This window comes from Protopterus annectens, chromosome 8.part0 (genome assembly GCF_019279795.1).
Source record: "Protopterus annectens isolate FY-2018-M chromosome 8.part0, PAN1.0, whole genome shotgun sequence".
Lineage (NCBI taxonomy): Eukaryota > Metazoa > Chordata > Ceratodontiformes > Protopteridae > Protopterus > Protopterus annectens.
The window spans coordinates 624,475,515-624,495,763 of NC_056741.1; the positions used below are offsets into that span (position 1 = coordinate 624,475,515).

Here is a 20,249-nt window from a genome sequence, read left to right on the forward strand (position 1 = left end):
GTTTCACATGTAAACTTGATCTTTTGGAGTGAGGTCAGAGTAAGAAAATTCCAGAACAGGGAGGGAAAATATCATGAGAGACATAGGAAAAGAAGAAGGCTGTTTTAGACAGCACTCACAGTACCACATAGGTAAGACCACCAGTGAAAGCACTGTGATGATCACTGGCAGGCCTAGAGCATAATCACTACACAGGTCTAAAGACACTTAAAGGCTGTGAAGTAAATGCAGGCAAGACTGATGTCCATACACCTAGTACTTGAAAGGTAGTTACAGCAGCTCCTAATGCATAGAAGTCCAATGTCAGTAGATCTGGTGCATGGTAGACAGCTGTTGGCAATACAGGAGGGACCAGCACCTTGTCTAATAACATGCATCCAACCAACACCACAGAAGTTAATATCAGTATGAATGACAGCAAGAAGACTGGAATCTCATAGAATGACACTGGCTGTAATGATGCCTGCCCCACTAATGTGGGCTGAAGATTTTGAAGGGCACAAAAGGCCATAACTTATAATATTGGCATTTGCTCTTGTACCAGAGAAACTGGTATCCGTTTAGCACTGCTAGAACAATGAGTAATAAGGTCACACAGATAAACCAATCAGTAAAAACTAAAAGAAAAATCTAGCCAAGCTATACTTTCCACTGTGTGATTCCTTAAAGCCACTTGCATTAGAGGCAACATGGGATATATGCAAATGACCCCTTAAGGGCATCAGGTGTTACAGTTATATGGCAGTTCTGAATGTTCATGACAGAAATGACATATAGCTGAAACACCTGATGTCCTTAAGGTTTCATTTGCATATATCCCATGTTACCTCTAATGAAAGAGGTTTTAAGGAATCACACAGTGAAAAATCTAGCTTGGCTAGATTTTTATTTTAGTTTATACTGATTTAGCAATGCTAGGGAAATGAAGCCAACTTCTGGAGACATAGCTGGAGACCTCTGGCATTCTGAAAAGTACAGTTGTGTGCACTTACCATAAATGTAGACGTTCGAGTGTATTCACTATTGCAGTCATCACACTTGGGTTATCTGCCTGCAGTGAATACACGTGAACATCTACATTTATGGTAAGTGTACACAACTGTACTATGTTCTTCGTGTTTCACTGTTGCAGTCATCACACTTGGGTAGATTCCCAAAGCTGAAGAAGGATGGAGGCAGTCAAGAAGAGTTGGGGTTGGCTAGTATGCCTTGCAGGACTGTTGTTGCAAAACCTGCCCTGGATTTGGAAAAGATAGGCAGGCGGTAATGTTTGGTGAAAGTGTGTACAGAACTCCAGGTAGGAGCTTCCAGGATGTCCCTGGTAGGGACTCCCCTGAAGAAACCTGTAGATGTGGAAGTTGCCCTAGTGGAATGTGTTCTAACCCCCTGAGGGGTTGGTTTCCCATGATGCTTGTAGCAAAAATGGATGCAGTGTGATATCCATTTGGAAGTTGTTTGCTTTAAAAAGCATTGCCCTCTGCGACTGGTGCAAAGCTGACTAGTAACTGGTCAGATTTTCTGAAGGGCTTAGTCCTATCAAGATAGAATCTGAGTTGTCTGTGCACATCCATGGAGTGCATGATCCTTTCCCCTTTATTTTGAGGATTAGGGAAGAAAGTTGGCAAATGGATAGATTGGTTGAGAGCCACACTGGACACCACTTTAGGCATAAAGGAAGGGTTAATCCTGAGGGAAACCCTGTCATCCTGGAAAATAATGAAGAGTTCCACAGCCATAAATGCTTGTAGCTCAGACACTTTTCTCGCTGAAGTGATGGCCAGAAGCAAGGCTGTTTTCCAAGAGAGGAATTTTAACTCTGCTGATGCTGCAGGCTCAAAGGGGGGTAGTGTGAGCTTTTCCAGTACAAAGTTAAGGCCCCAAGCAAAGGTGGGTGCTCTCCTAGGTGGCCTTAAGTTGTTTGCCTCTCTCAGGAACTGTTTGATAGGAGGATGAGAGAAGAGAGGTGGCTTAGTGTTGTAATGAGCCAAAATGGCAGAGGCTTGGAGTTAATGGAGGCAAAAGATAGGCCTCTGTGGAGCAAATCTGCTAAGTAATCCAGGATTAGAGGCAGGGAGGGCAGAGTTGTGTCTTCTCCTTTAGACTGAATCCAGCAGCAGTACTTTTTCCACTTCTCAGCATAGGATTTCCTTGTACTGGGTCTTCTGGCTTCATGAATTACATCCAGCACCTGCTTGCTTAGGCTGGTTACTAGGGAAGAGTTCAAGGAATAAGCCAGGCTGCACGATTTAGGGTTTGCAGTTGTGGATGCAAGAGTTGTCCCCCCAGCTGAGAGAGCAGGGTTGGGTTCTGGTGTAGGTGCCAGGGTGGCACTGGTGACAGGCTGCGCAGGAGTGGGTACCAGTGCTGGCATGGCCAGTCTGGGGCAATAAGAATTGCCCTTGGTCTGTCCTGTCTTATCTTGAGCAAAACTCTTGAGAGAGGGGGTGGGGTGGGAAAGGCATAGACTGAGAGATTTACCCACTGAAGGGATAGGGCATCCACTTTCCAGGCCCTGCTGTGAGATGTCCTGGTGCAGAATCTGCTGAGATCCACCTCTGGGGTCCCCTATTTCTGAATCAGAAGGTTGAAGGTGCTGGCCTCTAGTTGCCACTCATGTGGGTCTAGGAGATTTCTGCTTAAGTTGTCTGCCAGTAGTTTTGTTTTCCTGGCAGGAAATGACCTTGCAGATGGACCTGCATGTCCAAGGCCGTGTTCCACAGGGCCATGGCTAGTCTGCAGAGTGGGTAAGAGTGGGTTCCTCCCTGCTTATTGATGTACCACATAACTGTGGTGTTGCCTGTTTTTATTAGCAGGTGTCCTGGTGAGAGTAGGGATCTGAAAGCTGTCAGAGCATGTTGCACAGCTAGCACCTCATTTTGGGTGATGTGAAGATTAATTTAACTTGGGCTCCAGTGGCCCTGAATGCACCTGCCATCCATGTGTGCCCCCCGGCATAGTCTGATGCATTTGTGGTTAGGGTCTGGGTGGCGTAGGGTTGAGTAAAGGGCAATCCCTTGTTGTGGTTGCATGCTGCTGCCCAGCAAAGAAACTCTGCCCTTAGACAGAGTATTATAGGAATGATGGCTTCCAGGTCCTGAGAATGTTGGCACCAACGACTTTTTAAGTACCATTGAAGTTTCCTCATATGCAGTCTGGCATATGGAATTAGTAGGATGCATGAGGCCATGAACCCTAGGGCCTGCAGGATTTTCCTTGTGGATAGCTGGGTTCTGGTGGCCATTTGAGTAAAACAGTCTGACAGAAAGGCTTGTTTTTCTGGAGTGAGGAATGCCATCTGGGATGCTGTGTCCAAGCTTGCTCCCAGGAATATAGTCTTTTGCTCGGGACTAGTTTTGATTTCTTTTCATTGATGGTATACCCCAGGGAGGTTAGAAGGTTTTTTACAAATTTCAGGTGCTGCAACAGCATTTCCTGTCTGCCTGAATCAGGCAGTCATCCAAGTAACGGTAAATTTGAATATTTCTCTGTCTGTAGTAAGCAATGGCTGGAGCCAGGCATTTTGTGAATACTCTGGGAGCAGTGGATAAGCCAAAGGGAAGTGCAGAGAACTGATAACGCATAGATCCTGCCCTGAAGCATAGATATTTCCTGCATGACTCGCTTATAGGGATGTGCAGATAGGCTTCCTTTAAGTCTAGGGTGACTAATCAGGCATCTTTGGTTAGCATAGGCAGAAGCTGCTGCAGGGTGAGCATTTTGAATTTTGGTACCATCAGGAAGGTGTTGAGAATCGAAAGATCTAGGACTGGGCACCAAGTGCCCTCTTTTCTGGGTACCAGGAAGAGTCTGGAATAGAATCCTTGGCCTATCTGTTCTGCAGGAACAGGCTGAATTACCCTTATAGAGAGAAGGGATTGAACTTGGTTTTGTGCCTCTGCCCACTGGTTTGGAGGAAGGACTGGGAACCCTTTTGGGGTTGGCAGTGAGTGGAAGTAAAATTTGTACCCCTGGGATACAATGTTGAGGACCCATTGGTCTTTGGTGATGGAAATCCAGTTCTTTGCATGAAGGGCAAGTTTTCCTTCTAGGTGCACAAGCAGTTGGGCAGAGGTGGGGAGTGGAGTTGAAAAGTCATTGGGAATTCTTTCTGTAAGGGGTGGTTTAGCACTCCCTGCTTTAGAGGTGGAGGTCATTCCATTGCTTATATCTCTGCATACCCTGAGACTGTAGTCTAGGGGGTCTGTTTCCCCTGGGTCTAGTTTGAGATTGCCTTGAGGGGGCTGGAAAGGACCAATGCTTTGAGGAGCTATGCCTACTGAATCCAGGAGGCTGTACTTGAGGGAATTCTTTAACTGTCTGCATATATTTAGCTTTTTCTTCTATCTTTTTAAGAACCTCTTCTGCTTTGGTGCCAAACAGCTTGTCTTTGTTCAAAGGAGCGTCTAATAACTTTGATTTGGCAAGGTCTGCTCCTTAAGCCAAGTATGCCTTCTCAGTACAGAACCAGTGATTACTGCCCTGCAAGATGCTTCTAGGACGTCAAAGCCACACTGCAATTTATGCTTGCTGACTTGGCTTGCGGAATACATAAGCTCATGCAATTCTTTATTTTCTGCACAGTCTGTAAAGGTAGCTATTTTTTGTTTAATAGGTTCCATAATATGTTGTTGGTATTTCAGCATGTGAAACTGACAATTCAAGGCACTAATGGCAAGAGTTGCAGAGGTATATAATTTCTTACCCCATCTGTCCAGAGCTCTAGAATCCCTATCCGAAGGGGTGGGATTCTTAGCTCTGGTTGCCTTGATACATTTAGGCCCCTGGGAGATGATCTCTGGATCAGCATGTGATGACCGTGCCCTGGCCCAGCAATCAAGGAGCCTCAATCCTCACCACTAACACCAGGGAGGTCGTCTCCTAGAAGAGGAAAGGATAACTAATACACACAGTAAAATACAATTTCCCTTAAGTGCACACAGAGATCACAGTCAGTCTGGGTCTGGCTGCTCCCTTGCTCTCCAGGTCCCCAATAAGACTCCCCACTGGCACAGCTATAGGGTCCAGATCTCAGCCTAGCTGGCAAGCTAACCTCCAGTACACTCTCTGTTCAACCAGTGCTTTGTGTCCCTGCCCAGGTACCTGACACACACCCACACTTTGAGATGAGTATTTATACAACTTCACAAACACTCCTGGGAAAGGCTGACACAGATTCTCCAGCTGTGCCCCTTTACCCAGACTATACGGTAGTAATTTCTGCCACAACCAGCTTATATTATCAGCTACCCAAAGACCCTTGAAAGGGTGCCCAATTATTACTGTGCAATATTACTATCCAATTGGTAATGTAACTATTCAGTCTAAGGCTTAGTTTAGAGTGGCCTATTACAATAACCTCTATAAATATGCAATGTACTCTAGAACCTACTTCTCTACAAAAAACAGCCACAGGTAAAGGTTTTTAAAATATTTAATAATAAATAATTAAAACACAAGACAATACTACTACACCACAGAGATATCTAAGAGTTCAGAGATCACAAAGAAACTTAAAATAATACAGTAGGACAGGTCTGATGTCAAAGAAAAGCACTTAATCTAACTTTCTAATCTTTAGCTAATCTTAAGAGAAAACACAGTGCTATAATCTTACTTACATACATATATAGAGCATAAGCAGTTCTGGGTTGATGGTCCAAGACAAAATGCTTTCAGCCTCTCACCGAACAATAGTTTTTAAAACACTAACTAACAGCTCTGCTAAGGCCTTCTCAAATTACAGCATTTTGACACTTAGTCTGGAGTTCCCAGGCCACAAACTACATTATTTAGCAAGCTAACAACTGCTCAGGAAACTACAATAAAAGACATTTCACATGTATACTCTAACAATTATTCCTCAAATTAAGACAATATAAACAATGTGTTCAGCTAGCCACTTTGGCACCACTTTTTAGATAATTGTAACTTCAAAGAACATTTGAAATGCTTGGCTTGATTTTCCTTACAGCAGATGCCAATGTTGCAACAATCCTGAAGTTCACATTTTACAGTGTTTTCTTTCATTTAAGAACACAAGTCTGCATTTTACATTTATTTATACAAATGATAGAATTATGTATCAAATTCTATTTGACTAGGCTGGCAGCCTTCGTCCATCTTTCCCCAAATTTCACATCTCTTCCCCCCTGAGGAACTTAAGCTAGTTTTTAAGTGACCCTTGAGAAACGCCGCTTGAGAGGGTTAGGGCTATCTGAGGGTACCTCACCCATTCCCTGTCTTGAAAGCCTATCTGCATTGGCAGTGCCACTCCCACTGTGGTGCTGCACTGACATATCATATGCTTGCAACCCCAGGCTCCATCTTAGCAGTTTGGCATTTTGCTGACTGGCTCTGTTGAACCATATTAGACGGTTGTGATCTGTCATTACAGTAAATTTTCTTCCATACAGATAAGGCTGAAGTTTCTGCAATGCCCACACTATAGCTAGACATTTCTTTTCTACAGCTGCATAGCATTCCTCCCAGGGTTGGAGCCTATGACTAAGATAAACCACTGGGTGCTCTTCTCCCTCTGAAGAAATCTGGCTAAGTACAGCCCATGATTTGAAGCATTTACCTGCACAACAAATTATTTGCTGTAGTCTGGACTGGCTAACACAGGGGGTCCTCCCAAAGCTTCTTTAAGCTTCTGAAATGCTTGCTCACATACTGGGATCCACACTACCTTATCTGGTCAGTTCTTCTTTGTCAGGTCTGTGAGGGGAGCAGCTATGGTACTGGGAGGGTGGCCTAATGGTTAAGGTGTTTGCCTTACAAACACAAGGTGCAGGGTTTGAGTCTCACAAGGGATAATTGGCTAGGCTTAAAATGGCTCGCAAGGGCAGTTAGCTTAGTACCAATCTATGAACCTATGAACCTATAACTAGGGACGAACTTTCTGTAGTACCCTGCTGTCCCTAAGAATGTCCTCACCTGCTTTTTGGTAACAGGTGCAGACCATGCCTGAATATCTTCCACTTTGGCAGGTTCTGGCCTTATCTTACCACTCCCCACTCTATGTCCTAGGTAGGAGACCTCTGCCATACCCACCTGACATTTGCTCGGCTTAATGGTAAACCCTGCCCTTTTTAGTCTGCCGAGCACCTCCCTGACATGCTGAAGGTGCTCAGGAATGGCTGTAGATGGCAATATCATCTAGGTAAGCAAGGGCAAACCCTCCTGCTCCTGCTAGGATATTATCCACCAACCTCTGGAAAGTCGCTGGGGCATTCTTCATCCCAAAGGGCATCTTTGTGAATTCATACAAGCCAAAAGGAGTCACAAAGGCTGACTTCTCTCTAGCATTGGGAGTCAAGGGCACCTGCCAGTAACCCTTGTTAAGATCAATGGTTGTAATATACTTAGCCCCACCCAGCTGCTCTAGGGCCTCATCTGTCCTAGGCATGGGGTAAGCATCTGACTCTGTGTGACTATTTAACTTCCTGTAATCCACACAGAACCTGGTGCTGCCATCCTTCTTTGACACCAACACCACTGGCGAGGCCCAGGGACTGTTGGACTCTTGAATCACCCCTAGTTCCAACATCTCCTGTACCTCTTCCCTCAGAGTCTGTCTGACTCTCTCAGGCACCCTATAAGGGGCCTACCTAATAGGCCTTTGGGGCCCTGTATCCACTTGGTGCTGCACCAGGTGAGTGCACCCTGGTTTCCCAGTGAACATGTCCCCAAATTCCTGCAACACTGCCCAGATTTCTCGAACCTGGTAGGAGATATCAGCTGGGATATTGCTACCCCTTCCACCGAGGTGTCAGCCCAAGCATCACTGAGGAGATCAGTCCCCAGATCTCCCTCAGACTCCTCCTGCAATCCACTGCAAATGCTCGGCACAAGGGCCTCCCTATCATGGTAAGGTTTCATTATGTTATCATGGTACAATTTGTGCTCCTGCCATCTACCTAGCACTTCCACAATGTAGTTAACATCACTTACCTTTCTTACCACCTTGTAGGGTCACTCCCAAGCTGCTTGCAGCTTATTGTGTCTGACAGGAATGAGAACCATTATCTGCTGCCCCACAGCATACACTCTAGCTCGAGCATTCCTGTCATATCACACCTTTTTCTTTTGTTGGGCTTCTGCCAGGTTCCCCTGGGCCAAGCCCATGAGTTCCCTGAGCCTTGTCCTGAGGTTTAGGACGTATGCCACAACAGAATCCTTGTGAGACTCACACTCACCTTCTCACTCATCTCGAATTAAATCTAGAGGTCCCCTCACTCTATGCCCATACAGCAACTCAAAGGGTGAAAAACCTGTGGATTCCTGGGGACTCTCTCTGTAAGCAAACAACAGATGGGGCAAATATTTGTCCCACTCCCTCTTAAACTGATCTGCAAATGCCCGTAGCACGGACTTGATTGTAGAGTTTAACCTCTCAACAAGACCATTAGTCTGGGGATGGTAGGGGTGGTCTTCATGTGCTTCACCCCACAGGACTTCCACAGTCAAGCCAGCAGGTCTGACATGAAATTGGCACCTTGGTCAGTCAATATTTCTTTTGGGAAATCCACCCTGTTGAAAATCTCTAACAAAGCGTTTGCTACCTTCTCTGCCTCAATGGAGGACAAAGCCACTGTCTCAGGATATCGTGTAGCATAATCCACTACCACTAGGATATACTTTTTCCCTGTGGAACTTGGGATACTCAGAAGACCCACCATATCCATAGTTACCCTCTGAAATGGCTCCTCAATCACAGGTAAATGCATCAAAGGAGCTCTCACCTTGTCTCCTGCCTTGCCTACCTTTTGGCACTGCTCACAGGTCCTGCAGTATCCTGTTACATCTCTGGAAATTCAAGGCCAATAGAAGTTTTGCATAATACGTCTCTTTGTATGTTTTATGCCCATATGACCTGCAAAGGGAATATCATGAGCAATGGCTAAAAGCACCAGACAGTAAGCTCTAGGCACTACCAACTGCTGTACTCTCTCACCTTCTAGCCCTCCCTCAGGGGTCCACTCTCTGTACAGTAACCCTTTGTTCCAGTATACAGATTCACCCCTTTCCTTGAGAATCAGGTGCCTCCCTAGCTACCTGCCTCAGGCCTTGCAATGTAGAGTCTGAGAGCTGAGCCTGTCTCAAGTCTCTCCTTGCAACCCTTCCCAGCTCCCCTTCCACAGGAAATCTGGCATCCTCTAACACTGGTGCCTCACTGTCAGTCTGGGTACTACTACTCACCTCTACCTTTGCAGTCACTCTGTCCAAGGGACCATCAGTACCCACAGGCAGCTGTGGCTCACCTTCAGTCTCACTGCTACAGAGCAGCTCCCTCCCTGACGTAACCACCTCAGCAGTCCTGGCTGCAAGTGTGCAGTCTGTCTGGGTCTCCCTCAGGCTACCAGACTTACATGCTTGTCTCCAAGCCTGACTGTGTGTAACTGCACAAGCGCAGGGTACTGCACTATCAAAATCATTCCCTATCAGGACATCTGCAGGTATATCCTCAAACACACCTACTTGCTGGCTTCCTTTCCACCATCCCAGTCAAGGTGAACCCTAGCCAAAGGTATTTAGAATGGGATCCTCCTAAAGCCCTGACTGGAGTAGACTGCCCAGGCAAGTAGAGCCCCTCTGTAACCAGTGCAGGTTTTACAATGGTTATATCAGAGGCTGTGTCTCTCTTAGCAATGGCCTCTTTGCCATTCACTACAATAAGATATAACCTCTGGTGGTAGTTTGGTACCATTGTTGTCCCAAGACAACCTACTATTGGCATTTTGTCTTATCCAATTACTGGCTCCCTCACCTTTGGTTCCCCACCTTGCCTCCGTGGACACCTGTATGCCACATGGCCCCACTGGTTGCATTCAAAACATTTCACCCTAGGTCCTGGATGTGTACCTGGACTAGTGACTTCCCCTGCTACTGGTGGATTCTGTTGGGGCAGTCTGTGCTGCCCACCATGGGTTCCTTTAGACCCATGAGCAGTACTGGGGGACCCCTTCCTGTGCTGGGCTGCCCTGCTGGCCAGGTATAGGTCTCCCTTCTTCCCCAACTCATCTGAAGTAGCACATTGTCTATCAGCTAACCAGATCCTCATGTCCTCAGGCAAAGTGCTAAGGGCTTGTTCCCTCACCAAAAGGTCTGCCAGCCCTTCAAAAGTGGTGACCTGACATCCACTCACCCAGCTATGAAAATAAGTGCTCAGTTCAGCAACATAATCACATACATTTTCATCTGCCTTGCGTCTATGCTCACAAAACTTTTTTCTATACATTTCAGGTGTTAGCTTAAAACATTTTAACAGACACTTCTTTACAGCAGTATAATCAAAACAGACAGAGTCAGGCATTTGTGATATACAAGTTACAGCTTTCTCATGGAGTAAGGGGGTCAGGAACCGTACCCAGAGCCTTTGGTCAACACTATACTGTTTGCATACCCTTTCAAACATGTGAATGAAACTATCAAAATTACCCCCTCTTTAAATTGCGGAAGAAATTTACTGACCTGTTGTGCTTCTGGGGTCCAGTTACTCCCTTCCCCATTACCTCCATGACTCTGGAGAAGAGTCAGCATTTCCCTCTCATGCTTTCTCTGATGCTCCTTTTCTTTGGCTTCTGTCTCCAAATGCCTAGCCTCCAACTAAAGTCTCTTTAGCTTCAGCTGGATTTTTAAGTCCACTGCAGGAAGGTTGAGCTATCCATTCTCTGAGGATATTGTATCTTCACTGCCAGTCTGATTGTGCTTCACGGAAAGGTTGAGCTGTCCATTCTCTGAGGATGTTGAATCTCCACTGTCAGTCTGATTGTCCTCCTGGATGCTGTTTTCTGATGCAGATCTGCCTCAGTCAGGTTTCCATGCACCAGTCCCCTAGCCTGGCACATCTCCACCAGATGGCTCCTTGTCAGCTTTCCATACTCCTATGCTGGCATGCTGCCTGCTCACCCTGACTAACTAAGCTAACGAAAGAAAAAAAAACAGTTGTGATCTGAACTCTAAGTATACACTGCTTGGCTGATTTAGAGTACAAAACACTTTCAGAGATCACTGTACATAAGCTACAGGATTCACTCTACCCACACCATTGCCAAACAGATGTGAGGATATCTTATCCCAACCACTGCCGCCACTATGTGATAGGATATCCCAACCACTGCCACCAATATGTGACAACTTTGCCCTGGCCCAGCAATCAAGGAGCCTCAATCCTTACCACTGATACCAGGGTGACTCCTTGAAGAGGAAAGGATAACTAATACACACAGTAAAATACAATTTCCCTTAAGTGCACACAAAAATCACAGTCAGTCTGGGGCTGGTTGCTCCCTTGCTCTCCAGGTCCCCAATAAGACTCCCCACTGGCACAGCTATAGGGTCCAGATCTCAGCCTAGCTGGCAAGCTAACCTCCAGTACACTCTCTGTCCAACCAGTGCTTCATGTCCCTGCCCAGATAGCTGACACACACCCACACTTTGAGATAAGTATTTATACAACTTCACAGACACTCCTGGGAAAGGCTGACACAGATTCTCCAGCTGTGCCACTTTACCCAGACTATACGGTAGTAATTGCTGCCACCACCAGCTTATATTATCAGCTACTCAAAGGCCCTTGAAAGGGTGTCCAATTATTACTGTGCAATATTATTATCCAATTGGTAATGTGACTATTCAGTCTAAGGCTTATTTTAGAGTGGCCCATTACAATAACCTCTATAAATATGCAATGTAGTCTAGAAACTACTTCTCTACACAAACCAGCCACAGGTAAAAGTTTTTAAAATATTTAATAATAAATAATTAAAACACAAGACAATACTACTACACCACAGAGATATGTAAGAGTTCAGAGATCACACAGAAACTTTAAAATAATACAGTAGAACAGGTCTGATGTCAAAGAAAAACACTTAATCTAACTTTCTAATCTTTAGCTAATCTTAAGAGAAAACACAGTGCTATAATCTTACTTACATACATATATAGAGCATAAGCAGTGCTGGGTTGATGGTCCAAGACAAAATGCTTTCAGCCTCTCACAGAACAATAGTTTTTAAAACACTAACAAACAGCTCTACTAAGGCCCTCCCAAATTGCATCATTTTGACACGTATTCTGGAGTTCCCAGGCCACAAACTGCATTACTTAGCAAGCTAATACCTGCTCAAGAAACTACAACAATAAAAGACATTTCATGTGTATACTCTAACAATTATTCCTTAAATTAAGACAACATAAAGAATGTGTTCATCTAGCCACTTCAGCACCATTTTTTAGATAATTTTAACTTCAAAGAACATTTGAAATGCTTGGCTTGAATTTCCTTACAGCAGATGGCAATGTTGCAACAATCTTGAAGTTCACATTTTACAGTGTTTTCTTTCATTTAAGAACACAAGCCTGTATTTTACATTTATTTATACAAATGATAGAATTATGTATCAAATTCTATTTGACTAGGCTGGCAGCCTTCTCCCATCTTTCCCCGATCTTCACACAGCAGTTGGATTTTTGAAAAGGAATTTGTGAGAGTCAGGTATTCTGTAGTACCTGTCTGGTTTCCTAGGAGTAGGGGGTAAGGTATCAGGAGTTAAACTGGATTCCATAAAGACATCATCCACAACATCCAGGACTGTGGGTACTGCTAAAGGCCTATGTTGTAGCAAATCTAGAAATTCTCTGAATCTCTTTTTGGACTGAGGATAGTCTTGGCATTCCCAGTGGAAATGCTCTCTTAAAGTATGCAAGGTTTCACCAAAAGAAAAATCCTCTGGAGGAGAAGCCGAGGGAATGGATTCCTCTGCATCTGAATCCTCATAAGCAGATAAGGGTAAGTCTTTATAATCAGATACCTCAGAGTCGTCGGACTCTTGGTCTGTTGAAGCTGCTGGAGACAGGTCTCTTTTTCTCTTAGCAGGAGAAGGCTGACTTCCCCTAATCAGCATAATAAGGTCTTCTGCCATTTTAAGCATTTGATGTTGTGGCATGGAAGCAGGTGCATGCGCTTTGGTCATCATTTTTTTAGGCATAGCGCGTACTCTTGGCCTTAGAAATTTGGTAGTTATAGACAGAACTGAAGACGCAAAAGAAGTCTTCAATTTGTGTCGAGCATTGGTAGTGTGAAGAACTTCCTCAGAAGCCATTGCCTGCTCAGCGGCTCTGGACTCATCCAAGGTAGAGACATCCGCAAATTCCATAGTCGAAGAAGAGTCTTGCGGCATGCTGGACTCTGAACGGGTCTCGGTAGAGGCCTGCGAACCCATTGAAGCAGGCATCAGGGACTGCAAAAGCACCTCACTGAGTACCGGCGGACTGGCAACTAACTTAACGGAAGCTTCGTAGGCAACTTTGGACCTGTGCGGTCTGTCTCTGTCTTTATCCTTACATTTTTTTCAGAAGATCGTTAGTCAGACGGCTTACCGAAGCCATTTCGGAATACGGAGATTGAAAACAAAAGTATTTAGCAACAAAAATGGCCCGACGAATAGTTCGGGTGTTGAACAAGGCACAAAACCGACAGCGAGGTACGTCGTGATCTGGGCCTAAACAGGTGACTCAGTAAGAATGGAAATCTTGGTGTGGTATTTGCTTTCCATAGGCAAGACAATTGTTAACATTTTCTGACATCGGTTAGAGCAAGAAAAAGGGTCCCCAATGGGGTACTTAGCTTTAAAAGACTTCAGGATAATTTAATTCGGAAATGAAACTCAGGTAGCATCCGACCGGCACTCGTGCAAACTGCTTCTGCTTCGGGCTCCTCAGCAAGAAAGCCTGATGTAATGTCATCGGCTGCCTGTTTTTATACCCCTGACGACTTGACGTCAGTCCTGGAATGACAGCAACCAACGCAGAAATACTAAGTCCCTGGTATTCAGGCCGACTGAGGGCTACCTGCAGGCAGATAATCCAAGTGTGATGACTGCAACAGTGAAACACAAAGAACATCTAAGAAGATAGTGAAAATGGTCCCAGATGGAGTCTGAGCTTCAATTCTCTTTGAAGCAGCCACCAAAGTATCACAGTCAATGAAAGAAACCATGCAAAATGCCCACAAAGAGGGGAAGCCTAGTCCACAGGAGAGCTTCCAGCCAGAGACACCACTACTAAAATAGATGGAAGTTTGGTATATTCCACAAGATGAACCACCAGCGTTTAAACAGAGAAGTAGACTTATAAATAAATTAGGCCATTAGCACATAGGAATGCTAGGCAGAAGATCCAGAAAGCTTACAGTGTTTACAAGGAACTCTTGGATTTGACAACTGGAGTAAGCTCATGCTTTTCTGACTAATTAGAAAGTGACAGCAATGTTTCTTATGTCAAAATGAAAAAGTTTCACAAGTGGAGGGAGAAGAAAATGACATTCCCATTCCTCAGAATTGGGAGTGATGAAAATTTTCTCAACAGGAAACCTGTGATGATGGGAGGTATTGCCAGCTATACCAGAAGAAGTAGGGCAGTGGATGTGTAACATGTCAGCACAGTTAGCTGGAATTTTGTAAAGAATTATATGTCATTTGTATATTGAAACTGATTTGTGCAGATGCTTGTATTGAAAAATGCATTTGTAAAGCTGCTTGTGTTAAAAATATACCAACAGTGTGCCCTGCTAGACAGAAAAAGACATGTACACAATTATTGTAACTTTTTAAATGTATATGTTTTAACAGAGGATACTGGAAGAGAAGAGATTAATCTCAAGCCACCTAACTTTGAAAATAGTTTGAAATTAAATTACATGGCTTAGGCCACAAAGCTTGTATCTTACAGTTCACAATGTAGCCAGAGACAAAAAGTCTGTACTCAGAAGCTTTCTGCATTGTCTTTGGGGTGAACTAATTGCTACTCTGGAAGGGTGGAGGTTTGAAAGTGTTTTCTGACTTCCAGGAGCTGCAGCAGATCTTAGCAAGGCTCTGTTTGTGTACTACTGACAATATGTTCTAAATCCTGACAGCTTCTAGCCAATGGTGTAGCATGGGAACCAGAAGTCAGATGGCCAGATGTATGTGATGCCATTCTGTACTCCATCACTAAAAATTATATTTTAATACTAGGTGAGACTGAAGTCTCATGGCAGTCTGTTTTTGGAACCTGACAGAGAAGGACCCCTCACCTACTTCATCTTGCCTTGCTCTAGTAAGTGTGCACGGAGTAGTAATTCTTTAGATTAGTCAGGAAAATATAGTGAGATTACTTAAGTACTGATTTTCTGTATCTGTGTGAATCTATTCATTTTTGTTATTTTATTAATTCCTGTGGAAACTCTGGTGTTTATTGTAAATAGATATTTAGTATTTTCATGTTCTTCTATTATTGTTGGGAAGGTGGCCTAATGACTAAGGTGTTAAGGTTAAGGTGTTTGCCTTACAAACACAAGGTGCAGGGTTTGAGTCTCACAAGAGATAACTGGCTAGGCTTAAAATGGCTTGCAAGGGCAGTTAGCTTAGTACTACCCTATGAACCTATTTATTATTAAATATATTTAAACTTTGCATTGTGGCTGGTCCTTTAGAGAATATTTCAACATTTGAGAGTACTTATATTTACTTAGTGACACTGCGGCCACTCCTGAAAGCCTTGCTGTTTGGCCATCATTACCATTTGTATTAATCTTAATTTCACACAGTATAATTGGGTACCCTTGTAACAGCCTTAGAGTTGCTGGCTTTGTCGTGTCTTGTGGTGGTGTAATTACCTTATAGTCTGGGCATAAAGGGGCATAGCTAGTAAATCTATGCCAGCCTTTCCCAGTTGTGTGTGTGAAAATCAAATCTCAAAGAGAGAGAGAGAGTGTGTGTGTGTGTGTGTGTGTGTGTGTGTGTGTGTGTGTGTGTGTGTGTGTGTGTGTGTGTGTGTGTGTGTGTGTGTGTCATCTGCTTGCAGCAGATTCATGGAGCACTGATTTCACAGACAGAGTGGTGGAGAACTTGGCTTGGACACTCAGTTGAGGTCTCAGCTTTATAGCTGTGCCAGTGGGGAGTATTATTGGGGATCTTTGGCGAGTATTATTGGGGGGGAGACAGAGAAATCCAGACCCCATACTGAGTGTATTCCCTGTGTGCTCTTAAGGGAAATTATGCTTGATGCAGAGAGCTGCACCTGGAAATACTGGGTGTATCCATTTTTGTTCCAAGTGAATGTCCCTCTCCAGTGCCAGTGGTGGGAATTCAGGCTCCTTGATTACTGGCCCAGAGTGGGGACATCACAAAAACATTTTCAAAGGTCTTTCTCCTATGATGCTATGTTACTCTACTAAACTAAACAAAGACTTAATCTTGTGAGGTTTACAGATGTGGTTCCAAGCAATAAAGGTATTAGGTATGCTTGTTGGCAGGTCACTTTACTTGCTCCAGTTACACTTAGTTTCTAACAGTGTTCAGGCCCAAGGGCCAACAAGAAACACTAACTCTTCAAAGGTAACATTATAAACACCATTTCCCATCCAGAAGTCAGACTTGGATTTAAAAGTGGCAATGCTTGGAGACAACCAACATCACGTGGTAAACAATTTCATAATCTTGGGATAACATGTTATAAATTTGTTCCTTGTTGATATTTTACTTTTTGGAATTTTAAAATTCAGATTGTCAAATCATGAGCATGTTTTTTCAGAGATACTACAGTACTATAGATTGCCGCTAACACTTTATCGCGGTAGATCTTATAAGCACTAACTGGTTTACCTCCTGTGTGCCTGAAATGCACAGAGTATAATCTCAAAGCACATCATCTGTCTTGATAATAAAGGTGTCTAACAGAAGGTATTCTGCTAGTGACTTTCCTCTGTACAGACTCAAGCAGGGCAAGCTGACTTCTACTATAACTACAGACAGAACTATTATATTCAGAAATTGGATGGCTATACATATACATTTTATATAAATAAACTAAGTTATATTCATCTGTTAGTGATACTGTCCTGAAAATAAGTCCCATCAGAAAATGAACATGTTTCTTTATACCATATACATGATCAGAGAAAGAAAAATCAGATGATATCAACATCACCAAGTCGTTATAGCAGTTAGTTTCAGACAGAATAATTTCTATTAATATAAATATCAAGTTTAAAGGATGGTCTACCAAGATACATAACCTTGCACTTATCATTACTAAGATTCAAATTAACATTTTTGACCAACTGTAGACTTTTTACATGAATTCAGAGATTACTGAATGGTACCCATTACAGTCAGCTATAAAACCAAACTTACAGTCATCAGCATACTTGGTTTGCCAAGTGTAGTTACTTATAGGAATAGTAGACAAAATAGATTAAATTAAAAAGAACCAAACATATACCCTTGAGGTGTAACTGTCAACACTTGTAAATAATATGATAGTTGACCTCTAATTGATGCACACTGCAAATAATTTGTAAGCCAACTAATGATCCAATTCATAATAAACAGATTGCAGTTGTATTGTACAAGAGTGGATTTAATTGAACTATGAGACTAAATATCAAAAACTTTTGCCTGGTCCAAATAAATAATGCATTCTGATGTTGTGGACTCCAAAGCTAAAGTAACTTGACAGTAATAATCAACCAGGTTAGTTAATGGTGAACTACCACATCTAAAGCTATGTTGGCATAAATACATTTTACCTGATTTATTTTCCTGGTACAATAACATTTCCAGTAGTAACCTTTCAAAGTATTTGAATATTATAAATGTTAGGCTAATAGGTCAATAATTAGATATATCTAACTTGTTACCCTTCTTGTAAATTAATGATATAGTTGATTATTTTTAAAGTATGGGTACTACACAGTTTCCAAGTAGAATATTAAACATCTGATGTAACAAATCATTCTTGAAACTGTGAATCAAAACAGATGAAATTAGATCTGGAAATGCTTGAGAAACAGATAAAAGCACAGGATCTGACTAGAATAACAGGGGAGTACTTTGGAAATGAACCAGAGACTGTAGTTGGGAGCTGGAAATCAACAAGAAGAAAACTAAATTGGAAATGAATGAATAAATGTGGGATCAAAAAGCATCAATCATATTTGTGAAATATGGCTGAACAAGAAACAATGGAAATATTGGATTTTTTTTGCTTTGTTAAACATGTAGGGGACTCCAAAATATTTGCAGTACTTCATGTCATTAATGTTTGGAAGACCATTAAAGGGAAGAGAAGGGAAACAGGTAAATGTAAGTAAAACAATTTTGTTCTTAAAACTCTTTTTATGAAACATTTCATGTCATAACATGCTTGTTACATAGTAAAGCATTTTCAGTTATTTGTGTGTGTTATAAGGATACTAAAGTACACAGGTGCCCAATTTCTTCCCTTCTTTCTTTCTTTCATTCTTCTTTTTCAGTTTTAAAAAAATGTAGGCATTGTACTGTAAAAGCAGAAGAAAACATATATAAAACAATGTTTAAGATACTAGGCTGTAATCTTTTGTTGTTGAGGTGGGGCTGGGGTGTAAAAGTATACAGATCATGATATAAGTAAAGTTTATATGATTTTTCTTAATTTTGCATAAGGGAATGACCTGATTAAGGCCCTTGCCTTGATCTAACAACAAGTTTTAAGTGAAAGCAAGCAAATATGAGAACACTGAATGTAATGAAAAGTTTTCCTTCAGCAAATAATTATTCACAGTATAACATGAGAAGCTTGTAACTGAAGGTAACCATTAATCTGATTTTTATGTTTCTATTGAGACAAGCTGATAAGAGGGCAATGCTTTCTTAAGGCTAAAAGTTAATGTTTTCTGAAAGCACTTGAGCTGTTTTCTACATCTGGGAGAGGTATAAAGATAAAATGAAAACAGACAACACTTAGTGTAAGTAGAAGCACAGGATGTATCATGCATCTTAGCATGGATAAAAAGAAGTTATGTGCTTACCATAACGTTTCATCTGTGTTGTTCTTTTTCATTTTTCCTTGACCTGTGGGTTTTGGATCCAACCTCGGATCTGACCCAGCCACTTTCAGAAGCTTAGGTTCTGAAGCTCAAGCTCCTTTCCTACCCATAATGCCTCATTTCCCCCGATTACCTCAGATCGAGTTTGCTGCTATCATATTTCCAAAGTATATCGTTGTATACAAAAATGTACATAAATTCTGAAAAATTACTAAAATGAGTACAGAAAGAACAGGAGCTCAACAAGGAACAGATGTTCTTATAAGCATATCTATCAGGTCATTCACTAGATGGACAGGGGAAAAGAGGGAAGGAAGGTTGAAGAAGAATGAAAAAGGACAACACACATGGAATGTTATGGTAAGTACATAGCTTCTTTATCTGATGTTGCCATTTTCATTCTTCCTTGACCTGTGGGACAGAGTCTCCAGATACAATAACCCAGGGAGGCCTTCGTGGAAGGATATTCCAGAACACTGCAGAACCAAAAGCAGCTCTATTTCTAGACACAATGTTTAGTTTGTAGTGAGAAATGAAGGTACGAGAATTTGCCCATGAGACAGCCAAACAAATACCATCAATCAAAACTTCTTCCCAAAAGGCTTGAGAAGTTGCCATTGATATACTAGAGTGAGCCTTGATTCACTGAAGTAAAGAAACACCTTTGGATTCATACACAAATGAAATGCAGTCCCTTAACCATTTAGCTAAGATGGTCTTGGCAACTGGTTAACCTTTTTTAACACCAGAAAAAGATATAAAAAGATGATCAGATTTTTTGAAAGATTTAGTTCTGTCTAGATAAAAACACAACTGTCTATGAAAATCCAACAGATGACAAGTATATTCCCCATTGTTTTGGAAATTGTTGTTAGATTAGTTAATGATGTTCCATGTTACAACTTTGGGTAGAAAGGATGGGTTGGTACATAATGTTACTTTGTCCTTATGAAAATTACATGGGGATATCTGGAAGACAGAGCTTGCAATTCTGATACCCATCTTGCAGAAGTGATAGCAAATAGAAAAAATAATCTTCCATGATAGAAATTTCAAATCAACTTTGGCTAAAGGGTCAAAAGAAGGGTAAACTACAGCCTGTAAAATCATAGTTAGATCCCAAGGAGGTGTTGGATCTTTAACAGGAGGAAGAGGAAAGAAATTACCTCTAAGGAAGGCCTTATACAATTTGGATGAGGCTAAAGATGATGAATAATTTGAAATGGTTGCCAGTTGTACTTTTAGAGTAGAATGGCTTACCCCCTCATGAAAAACATGAGCAAGGAAATCCAGCACTGCTGGAACAGGAGTGGTAAAAGGATCTAATTGCTGCTGTCGAGCCCATGTAGAAAATCTCTTCCATTTGTTCTTATAGATTCTCCTAGTAGAAGTTTTA

The 20,249-nt window shown here is 42.4% G+C and overlaps 1 protein-coding gene across 1 annotated transcript in view; it reads right to left on the reverse strand.

The window, feature by feature from the left end:
* Window positions 1-20,249, reverse strand: part of ABCD1 (ATP binding cassette subfamily D member 1) — a 1,029,542-nt gene that overhangs the window by 290,508 nt on the left and 718,785 nt on the right. The window lies entirely within an intron of this gene.